Raw genomic sequence first — 22,227 nt, forward strand, 5'->3', positions numbered from 1 at the left:
AAAATAAATTATGTTGTCACTTCTTAAATACAGACAGTGAGGTTTAAAAAATAGCTGGTTTCAACATAATGTTCCTATAGTTCTGTAACAAATGTATCTGCCTCTGAAAGTTATATTAACATATTGCAGCATGAACTCCAGGAAAATCACTGTAAGTTTTAGGGGAGGTTTTGAAAATGAAGCATCTGTCTTCACAATATTTAAGAAGTGCCATGTAGTCCTGGTTTGGCTATTATTTCTATACCATAAGTAAGACTTCCCTGGTGGCTCAGACAGTGAGGCATCTGCCTACAATGTGGGAGAGCTGGGTTTGATCCCTGGGTTGGGAAGATCCCTCTGGAGGAGAAAATGGCAACCCACTCCTATACTCTTGGGTGGAAAATCCCATAGATGGATGGAGGAGCCTGGTAGGCTACCGTCCGTGGGGTCACAAAGAGTCAGACGCGACTGAGCGACTTCACATAATCTGTCTATGGAAGCAGGCGTTATGCTCCCAGTTTACACACGAGACATCTGAGGCCCAGCAATGTTACATCCATCCCCATGCCTAATTATATGGTCAGTCCAGGTTCTAGAACCAGGTGCTTCTGACTCCCAGTTCACTGGTCTTTCCATTGTTTGAAGTTGGTAGCCTGGAACAATCAATTGCCAAGGAAATCTAGACATCAGCAAAGATGGAAGTACACGGTCATTTTGAGGGTCTTCTCTTTCCCCAAGGATTAGTGGGTAGATGGCTTCTTACTGAACCAAAGCAGTGATGCTAGGTGTTGGGTGGTAACTGAATTAGTACCTTAGAGCTCTTCAAAGCCCACCTTTAACATTCATTGTGATGCAGTGGCAGCTAGGATGTGTCTGATTCCTGGTGGTGGACCAGGTGTCCAGGTTGTGTTGGGGCAGCTCCGAAAGGGAACAGCATGGGGTAGGGGGAAGAGTAGGTGAGCTGCTCTTCACCCTAGGAAGCTTGGTGAGTGTGGAACCATTGGGGGACCACAAGAATTGGGACTGAGAAAAAAATAAGTTCGTGACCAGCATGCTGCAAGAATGAGATGAACTCAGAATTTCTTAGGTAATGTGGAAAACTTGACTTTGTTGTACAGATATGGGAGTAGAGAAGACAAAGCCGGTGCCTGTCTGGGACACGCGCTTGAGGGAGATGCAGCATCCACAGTGTGATGGTTGTCTGCAGTTACAATGAAGATGACACTTTCCTAGGGCCCTAATTCTGATGGTTATGACAGCAATCCACTTCACAGGGCTCCTGTTTAAAGCTTCTCCAGGTGAGTCTTTTGGTTTCTGCCCTGGTTATGAAGTGCTCATTTATTTGGCATGGTTTTTATTCAAAATCCCTGAGAGTGGATTCAACTGATTCTCTGAGTCGCTGGCAGTGTTGCTGGGCCATAGGCTGTTGGCTGGTCTATGGATGGGTCCCCTCTGGATCAGACCCCTTGCTTCTTCTCACAGCTGCAGCTCTGCTAGCAGCACCACATGATGGAGAGAGAACCCTGTGTGTCCAGAGCCCCATTGAAGGGGCCTGTGCCTGCGATCCATCTGGGGAGGCTTCTTGGAAGAATGTAACAGGAAAGTGTCTAGCTTACCTGGCCAGGCTCATGCGATTGGCCAGGTGAGCTCCAAGGTAGGAAAATGAACACCTGGGCATTTGCTGGGCAGATTCAGACCAGAAAAGACAGAAACTCAAGGGATGTGTGAGGAGTCACTCAGAGCCAAGCTTCATCACTCTGTAGAGTGTAGGATTTCACCATCCCAGGATGCTCTAAACCCCCAACCACACGAGTCCCTGAGCCCCAGGGGTTTGTATCACTCAGTATGTCATATATCATTCTTTCCCTTTTTAGTAAAGTGTGTGGATGAACAGAAGCCAGACATGAACCTGCCTCAATCACAATTTATGAGAGAAGTGAGCTTTTCTGGGTGTGTCTTACCCTGCTGGCATCTCTTACCCTGCTGGCATCACGGTGCCTGGACCAGGGTCTAGAATGACACGGTGGCAAGTGTGGGGGGAGGAGCCTGCTGCCAATTTGTGTGCACGTGAAACCCATTATCTTTGAACAAGCTCTCATAGAGCTGGGTGCCTGGAAGCAATTATTTGCAGAAGGAAATGTCACAAAAATTCCTTGCATTCTGAAGCATTTCCAGACAGTAGGGTTGATGATCAAGGACCAGGAGAAGACCTGTTGACCACAGGAATCCCAGAGTCTAATACTTTCAAAATGTGGCCATTCAACCAAGTGAATTGGATGCCATACTCCTGCCTATTGGATTAATGCCCCCTCTGTGTTGGCAAGTATTGATTCTCATACTCACAGGGCTCTCTTAATTAGCTTTTGGTATTTAACCTGAAGGAATTGTTGGAATATCTACCTCCAGAGCTTCACACAGCAGTGCAAATATAGCTCCTATAAAATCAGTTCAGTTCAGTCACTCGGTTGTGTCTGACTCTTTGTGACCCCATGAATTGTAGCACGCCAGGCCTCCCTGTCCATCATCAACTCCCAGAGTTCACTCAAACTCACATCCATCGAGTTGGTGATGCCATCCAGCTATCTCATCCTCTGTCGTCCACTTCTCCTCCTGCCCCCAATCCCTCCCAGCAACAGAGTCTTTTCCAGTGAGTCAACTCTTTGCATGAGGTGGCCAAAGTACTGGAGTTTCAGCTTTAGCATCATTCCTTCCAAAGAACACCCAGGGCTGATCTCCTTTAGAATGGACTGGTTGGATTTCCTTGCAGTCCAAGGGACTCTCAAGAGTCTTCTCCAACACCACAGTTCAAAAGCATCAATTCTTCGATGCTCAGCTTTCTTCACAGTCCAACTTTCACATCCATACATGACCACTGGAAAAACCATAGACTTGACTAGATGGACCTTTGTTGGCAAAGTAATGTCTCTGCTTTCGAATATGCTATCTAGATTGGTCATAACTTTCCTTCCAAGTAGTAAGCGTCTTTTAATTTCATGGCTGCAGTCACCATCTGCAGTGATTTTGGAGCCCCCCAAAATAAAGTCTTACATTGTTTCCACTGTTTCCCCATCTATTTGCCATGAAGTGATGGGACCAGACGCCATGATCTTAGTTTTCTGAATGTTGAGCTATAAAATATATGCCACCTATTCTGTACCCATTCAAATACAAGGGAATGTTATTTGGCCATGAAAAAAGAAAGGAGATCCTGCCATTTGAGACAACACATGAATATGAAGGATGTTATACTAAATGAAATAAACCAGAGAAAGACAAATACTGTATGAGTATCATTTATATGTGGGCTTAAAAAAAAAGTTGAACTCGTTGTACATGACAACTGGAAATGCCATAGCTTTGACTACACAGACCTTTGTTGGCAAAGGTCTCTGCTTTTAAATACACTGCCCAGGTTTGTCATAGCTTTTCTTCCAAGCAGCAACCATCTGGTGAACGGGAACAAATATTTTTAGAAGATTGGTTAGTTCTGAGGACCTAATGTACAGCATGGTGACCACAGTTGGCAATAATAGTTTACATATTTGGAATTTGCTGAGAGCACAGACATCAAGTGTTCTTACCCTGCAAAGAAGGAAACTATGAGATGTGATGAGTGTGTTAATTAACTTGATTGTGGCAATGATTTTATATAGACATATATCAAAGCGTCATGCTGCATACTTTAAATATATACAATGTTGTTTGTCAATTATACATTAATAAAGCTGAGAGGCGAAAAAAAAGAGAATAAGGTGAGAATTAAATTCTATTTAGCTTGCCTGTGTTGAAAAATTCCTCTGTATACTACCATGAATATTTAATTCCCTGTTTTACAATGAAGGAGAGGAACTAATATTTTTGATATATTGATGTCCTGCTGTGGATCTTGACCTTCACATAAGTCTTCTCTTTTAATCTCCTTAAGATCTATTTTACAGATGGGGACCGTGAGAGCGAGATCACAAAGCTAGTGAGCAGTGGAAAAAAAAACAGACATATTTTGCTTCAGAGCCTATAACATTCTACTCTAAAGCAATGTGTCCTTTCAAAAGAGGTAGAATATTATTGAAGCAACTATTCTGAAGGTGAAAATAACAGGTTGGTTTCTGTGTGACTGAAAAAAAGCAGCTTTATTGGGTAAGAAATTCCTTACACATTTAATATCTGCTGCAGGTACAGTTGCTGCTTCTCTACAATGTTCTTTCCATCTGTCTTCCTTTGGTAGAATCTAGAAGGGCATCTGGCTGTCCACAATATACACTGCCATCCAGGTCACGTGAGCAACTCATGAGTTGGCTTTTAAGGGAAACGGACAGTTCCCCACTTCCTCTTTTCTCTTTTCACTGGCTGGAATTCAAACTCATGGAGCTGGCACAGCTATCTGGGAAAACGAGCTGGAGGACTTATGTTAAGACCTGCGGGCAAAAAGCACAAATTCTCCTGGGTTCCTGACACCACCAGTGTCCTCTCAATATCTCCTGAGATGCTAAGTGAATTTTAACCATCTCAGCCTATTTATTCAGGTCTCTTTGCTATGTGGACCTAGCAAGCAATGGTCTGTGGCCAAATCTGACCCACTGACTTTCTGTAAATCAATAAAATTCCACTGGAACACAGCCACATGCCTACGGTTATGTTCATATGTGGCTGCTTTCTCGCTACCATGGCATAATTGGGTAGCCGTGGTGAAGACAGCCTGGCTGCAGAGCCTAAAATACACACTCTCTGGCTTTTCATAGAGAAAGCTTGCTGCCTCCTGACCTAAATGTCAAACCCCAGACGCTAGCTTTGGATGGGCCCAAATGAGTGGAAGTTGTCTTTGTTGGATCTGAATTCTAGGCTCAGTCCTGCTTCTGACTAGATGGATAATGTTGGGAAAATCCATTCGTCTCTGAATTGGCTTACACTTCTACGTAGTGAGAAGACTGGTGTTCTTTGACGCATACATACGCAACCCATGATGTAGCCTGACTTGTGTCTAACTATGCTGATGCAAATTGTGTGACACTTCACCTTTCAAACGCACCAAATTGGCCAGCTCTGAGCTTTCCTCCTCTCCTCCCCTCCCTCAAAACCCTGAGGATGAGGGCTATAGATGTTCTGATGCAGCCACTCAGATGCCCGACTCTATGGAACTAAAGAGCCTTCAAACGATTCTTCTCATGTTTAAACAGTAGTTTATCCTGGCTTGCCATTTGTCAGCTGTGCCAAATACAGTAAAAACTACCGATTAGCTCAAACAAAACAGATAATAATGGTGTGCTCCTTTGAGGTCCCTTGGCAATTTCTTGGCAGTTACCCATGTTTGATTGTGCTTCCCTCTAGGTCATACCAATCAAAAATAAATAAGGAATTTAAGGGAAAGTTTCCAAGAAGGAATGACATTATAGTCTATGGCAGCAGTGGTACTACTGGCTCTTTCTGTAAGGTTTTGTTCAGTTCTGTTCAGTTTGGTCACTCAGTTGTGTCTGACTATTTGCGACCCCATGGACTGCAACACGCCAGGCTTCCCTGTCCATCACCCACTCCCAGAGCTTGCTCAAACTCACATCCATCAAGTCTGTGATGCCATCCAACCATCTCACCCTCTGTTGTCCCCTTCTCCTCCCGCCTTCAATCTTTCCCAGCATCAGGGTCTTTTCTAATGAGTCAGTTCTTCACATCAGGTGGCCAAAGTATTGGAGTTTCAGCTTCAACAGTAGTCCTTCCAATGCATATTCAGAGTTGATTTCCTTTAGGATTGACTGGTTGGATTTCCTTGCTGTCCTAGGGACTCTTGAGAGTCTAGCTGGAGACCCTGTTGCTTTGGTCCATGCCTCCAATAAGCACACAATCCCCTGAACTGGATGCCCATCAGATCTTACTTGACAACTCAGCATGTGAAACCTTCTCTGGACCCTCACAAGGTGGAGTCAGTGGCTTCCTGTCCTATGGTCTCATTTAGTTCAGTTCAGTTCAGTCGCTCAGTCGTGTCCGACTTTTTGCCACCCCATGAATCGCAGCACGCCAGGCCTCCCTGTCAATCACCAACTCATTACTCATGTCTTTTCTTGCCTGGGTACAATGTAGAAGAAAAACTCTTTGTAACATTTACCATTCAGATTGTGATTTTTTTGAGTGGAGAAAAGCTTTACTTGTCCATAATTCTTCAGTGTCTAACTCAAGCTTTGTATCCACAAGATGCTCAATGCATGCTGAATGAATGGAAAATGAGCAAATAAATCCTATATCAAATGTCATAATCAAAATCCCTAGATCATCAGCACATCAACACACTTAGCCAAATAGTCTAATTTCGCAGGGAAACACACATTGACCAATGTTCCCGATTCATGTTTTTCTTGGTGATAGAGCCATCTTTCTGCCTGCCAATGCAGGAGATGCAGGTTCAGTTCCTGGGTTAAGAAGATCGCGTGGAATAGGAAATGGCAATCTGCTCTAGTATTCTTGCCTGGTAAATTCCATGACTGTCCATGGGGTTGCAGAGAGTTGGACACACATGCATGCAGAACCATCTTTAGAGCTATCTTTCCTTTCATAAAGTATCCAAGTATGTAAGCTCTTCAACCTAATACTGAATTCATTTTCTCCAAAATCTTGGCCACTGGCAATATTTATACACATCCTTAACAACACAGCTTGTAGGACTGCCACATCCTTGTTTTAGGCAACATGTTATGAAACATATATGATTTTGGACACAGTCTTTCCAAGGACTCCCCTGCCTGAAACAAGATCACTAATTGAGAATCTATTCTATCTTTGACTTCTTTTAAGATTCTGGCCTAACTTCTTTGAAGAGCTAAGGAGAAAAATAGGCTGACTATTCCAGGAGATGAAAAACAGCCCGAACAATAAAATGTCATAACCAGAAAAGAAAGCCGTTTCCCTCTCCTTTCGTGGAGAACAGGGAGGTAACCAGGCAGCATGGAATAGCTGTCGCTTTGAGAGCCAACAACAACAACAAATTATCAGATTTTCTAACAATAATCTCACAAATTATCACCTATGCTCTAAAAAATGTTAAAAAGACAAATATTTCTTGGTTAAGCTTCAACAGCCTAAAGTTCATTTCTTGATGGTTTGGCAGGGAAAATGCAGCCTGATTTTGGGAATATCCCAGGGGTTCGTGCCTACAGAGGAGCATGGCTGCATTCCAACAGCACCTTCCTGCAGGGACCTGGCCTCGGCCGTGCCATTGCTGTGATTAATGTGTCTAGCATGCTTTCAGGAACTCACCGGGTCCTCCGTAATCCTTTTAATTTGATAAGATGTTTTTAATTGAATCCCTCACTGACGTGACAACAAGCTCCTCAGTTCAGCGTTTGTCTTCTTGTCATCCTAGTTATGTCCACAGATGCCCAGACTCCGGTCAATTCTCGTCTTAGCCCGTGAAAGTCACTTGTTACAGCCCAGCCATTTTTAGCTCGAGTCTAGCACTGAACCAGCGCTCCTTCTGAGCGATGAATTTCCTGTTATTAAGAGCTTTTAGTTAAAGGGTCAGGACCACCGAAAGCTCAGGAGTCCTTTTGGAGTCCACCATTCACATCATCCATCATTCTCGGAAAGATGATTGTCACTGACGGATGCATCAGTGGAATGAGAATTACACCCCATCGATGTCACTTGTCTGGACCAGTCATCAGATGTAGACACTTGTTTTGAAGGATAATTACGATGGAGCATTTAGCTTGTACAGACAAGTCAATGGAGCTCTGCAGAATGATTACCCACTGTGGGGTACATTAATAGTCAAAGACGAATAAGACAAATCCTCTTTTATCTAGCAGTCATTCACCTGGCTGTCTTAACTGTCTAGAACTAGGACGATCCTTGAATCAAGGCAAATTACCTGGGGAGGATATGAGCTGTCTGAATCCATGCACTCATGCTTGTGAAACTTATCTGTGAAAGAATCCATTAGGCTCTTACATTAAGACCAGATTCTGACTAAGCTGTTCATTATCTTTCTTAGCTTAGCCATCATAAGAAGACAGGGATACTGGTAGGACTTTTTTAGAAGCAAATGAACTAATGAAATGAGAATACGTAGCCCTACAATGCACTGGAATACAGGACACTAATGAAATGAGAATACATAATACATACGTATTAGAGTACATAATGTGATGTTAACAGAGACGATATAAAATCTCAGAAAGGAATGGCACAGAGCTACACAGATGCATGTCCATTTAAGGGGAAACTGATTATAAATCAAAGCTTCGCCGGCTTTGAAGCAATGCTGTGTTTTGCATAGTTCAGTGTACATATTTACTTTAGTCTATCAAGAAATTTAAATATTAGCCATGAGTTTCTAACTTACAGAGAGAACATTTATAATACATGTTACAGATTATTTTTTTAAAGAAAATGTTTTAATTTAAAAAATAAGTTTGGGCATAAAAAAAGGTATTTTCTGGTATTTGTAAAATTACACTATAAGAGTACTTCTGTATTTGACTGAATATATGAGGCAGTCTATTGAAAAAATAAATAATCCTGAGTGAAGTAGCTAAAACATCAGTTTAGTTCCACTGATGGAACAATTAATAAAATTCTGATTTTTTGATCAGAACAGGAACACAGGAGCAGAAGTCACTGGGTCTGGGTCCAACCTTTGATATTTTATTAAGAATTGTTACTGCATTATATTTGGAAGTCCTGCATTTGTGGAAAAATTACATATGACATTGTCACATTCTTTTGGAGCTGCAAAAATCTCCCATTGAGTTGCTGATGAAACAGGAGACAAAGAGGTCAAAAATAGGGCTGAGAGAAAGTCCAACCGTGGCTGAACATGTCACACACGTCACAGGTTCATGGAAGAGGGGGCGAGGGATTAAGGCTGTGGGTCTCAGGCTCAGGCTGCCCCGCTTTGATCCCTGGCTCTCTCGCCCACTAGGTACAACTTGGGCAACTTCCTGCGGTCCCCACACCTGAGTCTCCCACGTTTGTAAACCGGGGTGGAGATAGCAGCACCTTCTCCCTCAGGTTAGCATGAAATTAAATGAGTCAGTGTGCGTATGACACTTAGTGTGGGGCCTGAAACAGTACACACGCCACAAGCATTAGTTCGCGAGGTCTTAAGATAAACCTATCAGCTGGCATTGTGTCTCAGCTTGACAGATGAAGAAACCGAGACTCAAAGACATCCAAGAACTTTCCTGGGGTCACTGTGTAAGTGGTAGATTTTTATAAGGACAGTCTGATAGGGAATGGGTATTATGCTCAACTAGAGAAAAGTTATCCCAACTCCTCCAAAGCTTTTTTTTTTTTTTTCAATCTGTCTTACTCCAAAAGAAGAAGACCTAAAATCAAAGAACATGCGTGGAAAAACCAACGGTGTATTTTCACAGATGTTCTTCAAAAGTCCATTTCTTCTTCTCTGTTGTCTGATAACCAAACTTTGTACCTTAGCAATTACATGAGTTCCAGTGTACTGTTTTGTTTTTTGGTTGTGCCGCAGGGCATGTAGGGTCTTAATTCCCCGACCAGGGGTTGAACCCGCGTCCTCTGCACTGAGAGTATGGAGTCAACCACTGGACCAGCAGGGAAGCCCCTGACAAGGATATGTTCAGAGACTCAGAGACTCTACGATACTTGTTTTAGAACTACATTGTCTTTGCTTAAATGTTTTAAAAACTCCACAATAATGAAATCATTTGTCAATCTAAACTGTTAGCAGATTGATGGCATGTCTAATCTTTTCTTAGCTCTGATTGCTTTCTAGATCTGGGGTTACAAACTCAAGTGATTTTCCAGCCAGGGCTTTAACCCCAAAGGAGTATGGCGAAAGGGTAGCAGGGGTGGGTGGAGCTTGTGGCTAACTGCTCAACCTGCTGAGTTATGATCAAATCCACGAAGTGTCTAAAGAAATGGCCCGAGACTCTCCTTTTCTATTACTGGTCTCCTCTGTTCCCACAGAGAAGAGAAGCCACAAGCGCTTTCCTTGTGACTCAGCTGGTAAAGAATCCACTGCAATGCAGGAGACCTGGGTTCAATCCCTAGGTTGGGAAGATCCCTTGGAGAAGGGAAAGGCTACCCACTCCAGTGTTCTGGCCTGGAGAATCCCATGGACTGTATAGTCCACGGGGTCACAAAGAGTTGGACATGACTGAGCGACTTTCAATCTCATTCTCAATCCTGAGGATGCAAAAAGAAAAGTGCTCTTTACTTCTCTCTTATTGTGTTCAGCAAGAGAGTCAGGTTCAGAAGCATCGGTGTAGTACCTGTGAAGCACGAGGCCGTGGCTTAGGTCCAAAGAGGGTTGCAAAGATGAATCCAACGACAACAACAATAACAGGAAAATAAAAACCATTTCTCAGGTGTGTGGTTCATTTCTGCACTCAGGTATGCTCACAGAAAACTGGACATGAGGTGGTAAGTTCCACCATCCATTGGGTGGTGGTGAGGGAACCAATGCAGGACGGAAGAACCCTTGGAATTAGCACTTAGCTGACTTGAGGCTCCATCAGCTGGAGGGGCTTTCAGAACTCAGAGAAGTGTGCCATGGAGGGGGTCAGAGCTGGAACTTGTGTGGTATTCTGGACCACGACAGGCTTCCCAAGCCTCCTCTCCTCCTGGCTCACCTTAGCATTAGTTCCTTTTCATCTGCCGTGATCAGCTCAGCCCTCACTCCTAACACGGCGTCCTCTCACCCCAGTCAGTAGACGTTGGAGTGGGAGAGGAAACTGTGATATTTAAACTAATCCCTCCTGTTCCTGTTCTGGAGAAGGAAATGGCAACCCACTCCAGTATTCTTGCCTGGAAAATCCCATGGATGGAGGAACCTGGTAGGCTACAGTCCATCAGGTCGCAAAGAGTCGGACACGACTGAACGACTTCACTCCTGTTCCTGGTGAGTGTGGCAAAGGCCCATAAGAGACGATGACCTCTTGGGATTTGTCCAGGTGGAGGTTGGAACCCCCTTTCCTGTTTCAGGGTTCTTCTTCCCTTTTTCTAATGTTTCATATCTTAAAAATTTCATGATCTGAATTATTCACTGTGTCGCTGTACATGCTGCTTTTCTCTGTCTAAAATTTTTAATTGAAAAGCACTTTCTTCCTTATCAGGTGAGCTTCCTTGGGTACTAAAGACACCTTATGCTTTAGATGTGCTTTGTCTTACCACCTGCTTACTGGGTGCTCCTGAGTCAATTCTGAAGTTTGAGGGTAACTTTAAATCTTCATTGATTTGAAGAGGTAATTCAAGGAAATATGTGCTAATATATTGACCTCCAAGTCAATATGTGCACATGAAATATTAAAATTATTTCAGTGCCCTTATCTGTAAATGGAACTGAAATAAAGACCCTGAGGATGGTGAGAGTGTTAAATATGGTGATATATGTAAATATAATCTATAAATTATAGCTCATTGGATGAACATTAAGTATGATAAGGATGCGTGTGTGTGTGTGTGTGTGTGTGTGTGTGTGTGTGTTGTGTCCAACTCTTTGCGACCCCATGGGCTATATATCCTGCCAGGTTCCTCTGTTCATGGAATTCTCCAGGCAAGAATACTAGAGTGAGTTGACATTTTCTTCTCCAATGATAAGGTTAAGAGATTTTAAAATGGATGACAGTTTTGAGAATCTCTTGGCTTCTTTATTATCTAATGTGAGGAGAAAGACAGACTAGCAGATCTTTAAAAACAAAAGGAAGGCCTCTCCTCTGAATTAGCGACCTTTTATTAAGAAAAAACTACAAAAATCAACAACTTACAGTGATTCTGTGATGTCCACTGCCCCAAGACCCCTGAATTGTGCCCTCTTAACCTCACCTCAAACTGAGGAATTTGAGTTGATTCATTGAGCATTGATAGGACTGATCACATCCCCTGACCTTGAATTCAGTAAGACAAGAAGCAGTGAAATTCTATTATAGCTGATTTTTATTTGGAAATCATACTCATGTTATAATCTGGGAAAAAATTTAGTTGTAAATGCAAATGTTTACTTCCTTTTTTCCTTGTCCCTTCAAATTTAAAAAAAAATCATTGTTGGCCTAAGATTAGGGACCTGATGATATATTTTAGTTTAATTCTTCCATCTGTAAAAAAAAAAAAAAAACTGAAAACAGTTTTCATCACCTAGTGAAATGAAAAGGACTCTGAATTAGTTAATACAGTGAGAGGCACTGACCACAGAAGGAGTGCTCAGGCTCCTCAGAGGCACTTTGTCACACTTTCACCACCAGCAAAGCCTCGGTCTGCTCTCCCGGGCACCAGAGGACAAGAAGGGGCAGGCCTGTGAACACGCAGGATGTCACAGTCTGTCCCCAGCCAGAGCATGGGGCTCACCTGATGCTTGTCTTTGTGTGTGGGGCTGTAACATGGCAGCAAGCTGAGGGCTATGCTCATATTCAGGGAAGGAGGTACTCATTGCCTTGCCAATACTGAGTGGGGTTAAAAAACCTTCTCTCTTTCATGGAAATAGTATTGCGACAATTGGTCAGTGGTTTCTGGTTCAGACGGTAAAGAACCTGCTTGCAATCCAGGAGACCCAGGTTCGACCCCTGGGTTGGGAAAATCCCCTGGAGAAGGAAATGGCAACCCACTCCAGTATTCTTGCCTGGAGAATTCTGTGGGCAGAGGAACCTGGTGGGCTACAGTCCAAGGGGCTACAAAGAGTCAGGCAGGACTGAGCGGCTAACACTTCCACTTTCAAAGCACCAATGCTCAGTTCATTGAAGCATTATTTACAGTAGCCAGGACATGGAATACAGCCCAAATGTCCATTTAGAGAGGGATGTATAAAGAAGATGTGGTACATAAATAAAATGGAATATTAGTCAGCCATACAAAAGAACAAAATAACGTCATTTGCAGCCACATGGTTGGACCTAGAGATTTTCACAGAGGGTGAAGTAAGTCAGACACAGAAAGATAAATATCATATGATACCGCTTATATGTAGACTCAAAGAAAGGGTACAAAGGAACTTATTTACAAAATGAAAATAGAGTCACAGATGTAGAAAACACACTTATAGTTACCAGAGTATAAGCGAGTGGGGGGTGGGGAGGAATAAATGGGAGCTTGGGATTGACACACATAAACTACTATATATAAAATAGATAACTATTGAGAACTTACTGTGTAGGACAGGGAACTATACTCAATACTCTATAAAGATCTATATGGGAAAAGAACCTGAAAAGGGTGGATATATGTATACATGTAACAGATTCATTTTGCTGTACACTTGAAACTAACACAATATTGTAAATCAACTATACTCCCACAAAAATAATAGAAAAAGAAACCACCCCCCACCCCCACCAGCATCCAGGCTCCACCCATGAAATCTGACATCATATTTCTAGGGTCTGTGCATGCATGCAGTCGCTTCAGTCATGTCTGACTCTTTGCAACCCTATGGACTGTAGCCCACCAAGATCCTCTGTTCATGGGATTCTCTAGGCAGGAATACTGGAGTGAGTTGCCATGCCCTCCTCCAGGGAATCTTCCGGACCTACGGATCGAACCCACGTCTCTTATGTCTCCTGTATTGGCAGGTGGATTCTTCACCACTAGCACCACAAGGGAAGCCCTGTACTCCAATAAAAATAATAAAAAACCACAAAGGCCCAGGCTCTCCTTCTGGAATCTGATATCGTATCTCTGGGGTGAGAGCTCAGAACCGCATGTTAAAGGTTGTTTCAGTTGCTTTTATTAGGCAGCCAAGGTGGAAAACCTAGGGGTTCTTAAAATTTCCTACCGGTGGGGATCACCAGAAATTTTCTGCTATACAGATTCTTATTCATGGAACTATTTGCTCTCTGGTTCCTCTGCCTTTTCTAAAACCAGCTTGAACATCTGGAAGTTCACAGTTCATGTATTGTTGAAGCCTGTCTTGGAGAATTTTGAGCATTATTTTGCTAGTGTGTGAGATGAGTGCAATTCTGTGGTAGTTTCAAATTGCCAACATCCACTGGATCATCAAAAAAGCAAGAGAGTTCCAGAAAAAAATCTATTTCTGCTTTATTGACTATGCCAAAGTTTTTGACTGTGTGGATCACAATAAACTGTGGAAAATTCTTCAAGAGATGGGAATACCAGACCATCTGACCTGCTTGAGAAATCTATATGCAGGTCATGAAGCAACAGTTAGAACTGGACATGGAACAACAGACTAGTTCCAAATAGGAAAAGGAGTACATCAAGGCTGTAAATTGTCAGCCTGCTTATTTAACTTATACGAAGAGTACATCATGAGAAATCCTGGGCTGGAAGAAGCACAAGCTGGAATCAAGATTGCCAGGAGATATATCAATAACCTCAGATATGCAGATGACACCACCCTTATGGCAGAAAGTGAAGAAGAACTAAAGAGCCTCTTAATGAAAGTGAAAGAGGAGAGTGAAAAAGTCGGCTTAAAGCTCAACATTCAAAAAACTAAGATCATGGCATCCAGTCCTATTACTTCATGGCACATGGATGGAGAAACAGTGAAAACAGTGTCAGACTTTATTTTGGGGGGCTCCAAAATCACTGCAGATGGTGACTGCACTCATGAAATTAAAAGGTGCTTGCTACTTGAAAGAAAAGTTATGACCAAACTAGAGAGCATGTTAAAAAGCAGAGACATTACTTTACCAACAAAGGTCCATCTAGTCAAGGCTATGGTTTTTCCAGTGGTCATGTATGGATGTGAGAGTTGGACTATAAAGAAAACTGAGCACTGAAGAACTGATGCTTTTGAACTGTGGTGTTGGAGAAGACTCTTGAGAGTCCCTTGGACTGCAAGGAGATCCAATCAGTCCATCCTAAAGGAAATCAGTCCTGAATGTTCATTGGAAGGACTGATGTTGAAACTGAAACTCCAATACTTTGGCCACCTGATGCGAACAGCTGACTCATTTGAAAAGACCCTGATGTTGGGAAAGATTGAAGGCAGGAGGAGAAGGGGATGATAGAGGATGAGATGGTTGGATGGCATCACCGACTCGATGGACATGAGTTTGAGTAAACTCTGGGAGTTGGTGATGGACAGGGAGGCCTGGCATGCTGCAGTCCATGGGGTCTCAAAGAGTGGTACATGAGTGAGCGACTGAACTGAACTGATTCATGAAACTGAATACATCCACGCTTCCAACAAGCCCCCAGCTGGTGCCAGAGTTGCTGGTCTGAGGTCCACTCTAAGAAACAAAGATCCACATACACTGAGCTCTCCGGGATCTGGACTTCTTCTGTTCACCTTTAGCGAGGGTGGTTCATGGCTCACACACCCCATGTTGCCTTAGCACATGTACACTTCAGAATAACATCTATCCAGTTCCATCCCTTATTTAATGTTTATGAAAACACTAATTATCTTTAAAGTAATTATTGTGAACACATTTAAATAGGTGTAGTTCTGCGGTTAGGACACTCTAATTTGGTATTTCCTATGTTTTACTGATCATCAAAGTTAACTGGGAGCCTTAAAAATCTAACCGGAATCCTCCCCAACAGGGGTGGGTGGTAGAAGAGAAGAAGAAAGTTTTTAATTAAGCCACGCAAGTGATGGTGATTCAGATGTCTTCACTTTGGAAGTTTATATCCGTTTATAAAAGCTAATGAATGAAACAAAATCATCATCTCTTTCACTTCAGTATATGATAGAAGAAAGCAACTTGGAACTCAGGCACTAAAACCCATGGGCATGCTATTTTGTCATGAATTATGTAGGAAATACAATGAAAAAACATAAACTTTGAATATAACTGTGGCAGTGTCAAAATCCTAAAGTTAGAAAAATGTTAAAAAACTGTTTGATACATAGCCTGCAAAGGGGAAGTGAGAGCTGGGATGGCAGGACAAATCACTCCAGCCATTATTCTTCCATCCGTTGGTGTCTAGCTATGTCCTCCCCACTGAATGGATGGCTCTGGCCTCTGGAGGGCAGATCCAGCTGGCTGCCACCTTGTCAAGAAAGGAACTGGTCTTCTCAGCGAATCATTCAATCAGCCCACTACATGAGCAGAGTTTACAAACAGCAACTTCATGTAATTCTTGACTAGGAGGACATTCAGAACAATGATGCAAATGGCATATTTACTTCTTATCTAGAGAGCCTACTTTCATTGTCTCTCTCTCCCTGTCTCCCTCTCCCTCCCTTCTCTCTCTGGCCCCCCTCCTCTCCTCCCTCCCTCTCCATCTCTCCCCTCCTCCCCTGTCTCTCCCTTCCTCCTCCCCTCTCTCCCTGCTGCACAGAACAAGGAAAAAACACTGCTTCAAGTTCCATCCTATTACCTAGGAATCGTGGACACTAGTCCCCTGAGATGTCTCATTCCTTTGAGTCTCAGTCTTTGTGGTTGGTTCTATTGTCAGAATCAAAGGAGTGGCTGGGGTGTGAAAGCTGAGAATTGAGGGGTCACTCTAATTTCTTCCTGGGTCTCCTCGCACCTGGCCTTTCCTTCCGTGGTCCCATTGCCACACACAGCCAGAGCCTTTCCCCTTCATGTTCTGCCTACCACCTTCCACCTGTCCATACAGGAGAATTAAAGCTGATTTTGAGGATGACTTCCTAAGGCTGACCGTGCTGGTACGTGCTCAGTCAGGTCTGACTCTCAGCGACCCCTGAACTCTAGCCTTTTAGGTTGTTTTGTCCATGGAATTTTCCAGAAAAGAATGCTTGAGTGGGTTGCCACTTCCTTCTCCAGGAGATCTTCACAATCTAGGGATCGAACCTGTGTCTCCTGCATCTCCTGCATTAGCAGGCAAATTCTTTACCACTGTGCCATCTGGGAAGCCCAAGACTAACTCTGGGGCTATTCTCCATTATTCATGATAATACCATCCCCATCCCTCCCAGCCCTGCCCAAATAAGCTTCTCTCTGACTTTATTTCCAGCAAATATTGCCTATATTTTATCTATTTCATCACGTCTTATTTTTATGTATATTACACCTCGCCCACAAATTTATGAGCAGCTTGATGTTGGGAATGAAGTTTTTGTTACCTTTCTACCCTCTTGGTCTCTGAGATAAGGTAGATGCTCTATGCAGGCACAACCATTATGAATGAATCTGCAAACTCTGTTGAGATATCCTGTTAATCTAGGACGTGGAGGAGCAGAAGGAAGACTACTTTATATTAGAGTGTGAGTGTTTAAGTTGGTGCAAATCACCCTAAACTCATTTGCAGAAGATGTATAAAATACAAAGCAACAAAAAATAAATTCAACTTGTAATGCTACTTTTTGAAACCTCAAGCTCTGTTTGGAATTTGCTAGTCTCCATTCTAAATTGACCTCAAGTATGAATGTAAACTCTTTAAGAAAACTAATAATTGGATTCAACACTGTTTTGGAAGGCTGACTGCCATCTTACCTTCATTATCTTTTACTTTAGTCTCTTAAGAGTAGAATTTTAAGCCCAAGGAGACAACATCTTAAAGTATTCTTTTGAGGCACAATGTGCTATTCTTGGGGCTGATTTTTCAAAGAGTAAACGTTAAGCTTTGAGAATGTGTTGATACAGTGGAAGAATCTCAGAGGGGAGTTTTGCAGATCTGTTTATATTTAAAATGCAGATTTCAGAAAAACACTTTCATTTAGCCCTTATTTAAGCAAACAGGATTTTCACAGCATTCAGTTTTTGCTCTTACTTTATTTTTGTTTTGTTAACATTCCATTGGAAGCTTGGTATTGTTTTTGTGGAGTGTTTCTAAGTGGGTGTTGTATGAAGTATGCAAAGGAAGAAGACTTCACATCTTATAAAGGAGGGAGCTCAGATGCGGATAAAACTATTTAGAATCTGAATTAAAGCAGTGACAGAGGATCCATAGAATCCAGATATCTACCTCAAGTTGTATGGATAGTGGAATCTTTAAAGCTGACATTTAGGAACACAACCCCACTAAAAAAATATAGCTAAGATAGGCTGAACTCATTTTCAGAATGATAAGCTTTATGCTGTCATTGTTCAGTTGCTCAGTTGTGTCCAACTCTTTGCGACCCCATGGCTTGCAGCACACCAGGCTTCCTTGACCTTCACCATCTCCTGATGTTTGCTCAGATTCAAGCCCACTGAGTCGATGATGCCATCCAACCATCTCACCCTCTGCCAACCCCTTTTCCTCTTGTTTCATGTGACTTCCATATAATTCAGTTCATTGATTTAGTGTACAAACTCGGGTACCTCTCTTAGCCTCCAATGACAACTCAGTGTGTAATCCGCAAATGGAGAGATGATTTTTCTCTTTTCCAGAGTGTTCTCCTTCCTGTGGAAAGGGCAAGTTTGGATTCAATCCAGAAATTCAGGGGTAAGTACTAATACCTTAAAGAGAAAAATAAAAACCCAAAGGGCTACTGAGGATTCTGAAATCCTATCGTCCTGCAGGAGGGCTCCAGGCTTTTCTCCATCCCGTGGCTGCTGCACTCAGCGGAGTGAGCACTGGGGCGGTCCTTGGGAGGTCTGCTGAAGCTCAGGTAGACTCTCCCTTGACTCAAGTGAGCAGGAAGCCTTAAGATTCTGTGCTCCTAGCAGGATGCGTTATAGAACCTGCTGGGCGTCACTCTTGGGAGGTTTTCTTGGGGAGGAGAATGTTTCTCTTCCCCAAGTGTGTATGAGGCCTTCTTAGGCTGCTCTTTTGAATGTCCCTGAGACATCCACACCCCCGCAATCATATCCCCGGCTTCAGGGCCCTGGTTAGTGGTGTGAGGAGGGTTAGTCTGTGGTTCCACCATAGGTCCTGTGCTGCATCCTGAACCTGCTTCCCACCCTTGGTGGTGACTCTGGGAGCCTGTGGAGACTCACTGGAGGGTGAGTTGGCCCCTGATGTCCGTCACCGACCAATTTATCTAAAGAAACTTCAGTCCATCAGAGACATTCTAACAATGCTAACATTGCAGAAAAGGGTTAAGATCTCAAGCCTCTTTGTTTTAGAAAGTTCTTTGCTCCTGGGGCAATATTTAAACCCTGTCCCCAGAAACTCTCCAGCATTTTACAAAAACAGAGTATTGGTAGATCTGTGGGCCTATTGCACCTTTCTCCGGAGTCAGAATCCTAGAATTTAGGGCACTGGGAATGGGTCTGCTTGCCATTGTGGCAAGGGGTGGGGGGAGGGCTGGAAGGCGGACACTTCAAAAAAGTGGGGTCATACTTCAAAAAGTTCTACTTCATGTTGGATGTTTCTTGTCTCTGCCGGTGTAAAGGAAAACCACAACAAAACAGAGCAAAACAGAAGGAAGCAATTAAGTGGAAGTTTATTTTATCTTAAAATTAAAAAAAGAAGATAAAACACTGCCTCAAGTTTGACCTCACCAGTTATCTTTAGTTGAAATATTAATTACGTTAGAATGTGTTTCAGCATAACATTTATATTCAACAACCTGCAAATTTTATATAAAGAAATTGCTTACAAAATGCCAGCCTGTAGGTATTTATTATCCTAAAATAAACTTCTTTATCTTCCTGCAGCTTCGAAACTGCGAGGTCTACTTCCACTAGAATCCTTGTGCCTCCTTCATGATCTTGGTCTCATCCTGACTTTAGGAAGTTTCAATTTCATGCGTTATGGTTGGGCTCTAAAAAGTTACCTCCTGATTGAGGAATGAACTAAGAATTAGATTTCTAGATTGGCAAGCAAGCTGGTACTGTCTACTTAGTACTGCTAAAGAGTCTCCTTGAATGTGCATTCATAAGGTTCCTGTGTAATCACTTTGCACCCAATATATTGGGCTTCATTATGCTGAGTTGAAGCTGAAGCCGCTTCTAAATGTGAATGCACAGTGGCCTTTAGCTGAAAATAGGACAAAAGGAAAATAAGAAATACCATGGTTTTTAAATGAACTACATATATGTACATAAGTGTATCCGTGTGTGTGTGTACATTTATTTAAAAGTACTTGTGAGAAAGTGACCTTATCTCCAAGACTGGATATCATTGTCTCTCAGATTCCTTGCAGCATGACAGTTCTCTGAAAAGAAAACCCCTAAGTCTTGCTTTAGTCTCTCGGTAGCGTTTTTGTTGCTTTAATTGACCATAAGAGCGCATCTTTTGATGATCATTCGTTTTCCTTTTTCTTGTCTACATTTAAGGCTTTATTGTTTCCAGCTTCTCATGGGTATAAACTGACATGACTTTCATTTCACCTCCTGAGAGCACTTGGTAAAGACAGAGAGAGCTGCTGACAGAAACAAGGATGGCTTTTAACTTTTCCTCCACCTCCACCAGGTCAGGCTCCCCTCCCAGCCCCACTGCATGCAACCCACAGACTTAAAAAGCAATGGCTTAAAATACCCGGTCAGCTAGATAAACTGCATGCCGTATAGAAGCAAATAAATCTACAGCAGGTTCTGGCTCTAACATGTTTTGCCAACAGTCAGTACACAAGCTAGGTCTTGCCACATGTCTCATTTGATTCTTTCAGTGTTGGCTTTCTTATCTCCACATGAGGTAGTAAGAATCTTCCAGTTCTAAACCCCTGCAGTATTTAAGCATGTGAACCATCTGGCCATGTGCCGATAGCTAAGAAATCCTTTCTTTATGCCATGTTGCTGTTCAGTTGCCAAGTTGTGTCTGATTCTTTGAGACCCCACGAACTGCCTCCGTGTCTTCATGCCATACAGATCGAATAAGCCATATTCAGTCAAAAATCCAGTAATTTTGCTTGAGATGATGGATTGATCTGTCTGGTTAAAGGGAGGGCCGTTACCTGAGGGACTGATGCATGTAAACTTTCTAGACACTTGTCCTGATTTTCCTAAACAGAGAAGAGACTTTTCTTAGGGGAATAACTTCCAGATGTGAAGATGTGCAGGACAGCTAAACCCGAGCCGTCCACCGCTTTCCCAGCCCTGCGGGTGGACTCCCAGCCTCTGGGCCTCTTGCTCTGAAGAGACTGCAGGCACGGGGCGTGCTCACTGTCACAGCCCAGCTGACCAGGACAGAGGGCAACCGTGGGCTGTGCCCAGGACCACCATGCTTGCTCTTGGGCCAGCTCAGGGCTCTCTCTTGGCTGATGCAAACAGGAGACAGAGCTGGGGTTTGGAAGCAGGAAAAGAAAAGAAAGAGAGAAATGCACAGAAAAGGATTAAATTGTCGTAATCTCGAGGCAGCCAGTTAGTGGTCTATGTGGCTTGGCGAGAGAGCAGAATTAGAGCTTGGACTTTATTCCTGAGCAGGCTTCCCAAGGCCAGCTTGGGTTCCTGTAAATACAGGAAACTACATTCAATATTGTATAATAACCTATAATGGAAAAGAATCTGAGAAAAAATACATATGCATATATATATGTATGTATATATATATTAGTTCAGTTCAGTCATTCAGTCGTGTCCCACTCTTTGCAACCGCATGCACTGCAGCACACCAGGCCTCTCTGTCCATCACCAACTCCCAGAGCTTACTCAGACTCATGTCCATTCAGTCGGTGATGCCATCCAACCATCTCATCCTCTGTCATCCCCTTCTCCTCCTGCCCTCAGTCTTTCCCAGTATCAGGGTCTTTTCCAGTGAGTCAATTCTTCGCATCAGGTGGCCAAAGTATTGGAGTTTCAGCTTCAGCATCAGTCCTTCCAATGAATATTCAGGACTGATTTCCTTTAGGATAATTCATTTTGCTGTTCACCAGACACTAACACAAGATTGTAAATCAACTATTCTTTAATTAAAAAAAGTAAAATAAAACAAAGTAGATGATGCCCAAGGCCTTATTCATTAAAAAAAAAAAGATTCTGTAAAATTCTACTACTGTTTTTAGTCTCTCAGTCTCTCATTGATGTGATGTAATCACCCTCTCATTGTAATACTGATGTTAAACATATTCATTCCAGATGTTGAATTTTTAAAATACCGTGTTCAGTGATGCTGCCAAACACATTTTCTTATGTCTAAGCCATATTTGATATACTCAGGATGTTGGCATTATACGGTAAATATTTAAATGTAATCCTTTCTTTAAGTTGCTCTGTCGTGTGTTGGCCATTATCATAATTCATTAAGCTCCATGGAGGGGCTGGGTGCCAGAAGAGAGACCGTAGTTGGGATTTACAGTCTGTTGGGATTGCAGATTAGAGGCAGATCAGGAATGGAAATGAGGACATGGGTCACACCAATGGGGCACCTGAGAGGATGACTGAGGACTCAGCAGTCTTATCAGAGGCTGGCAGCACCCTTGTCCTACAAAGACTCTAGGAACAATACCCAGATTTTTAAGGGAATGGTTCAGGAATCATGAAAAATAGAAGTGAAAGTGTTAGTCACTCAGTCATGTCTGACTCTTTGCTGGATCTGCCAGGCTCCTCTGTCCATGGG

This window comes from Bos javanicus, chromosome 11, assembly GCF_032452875.1.
Source record: "Bos javanicus breed banteng chromosome 11, ARS-OSU_banteng_1.0, whole genome shotgun sequence".
NCBI classification, from domain to species: Eukaryota; Metazoa; Chordata; class Mammalia; order Artiodactyla; family Bovidae; genus Bos; species Bos javanicus.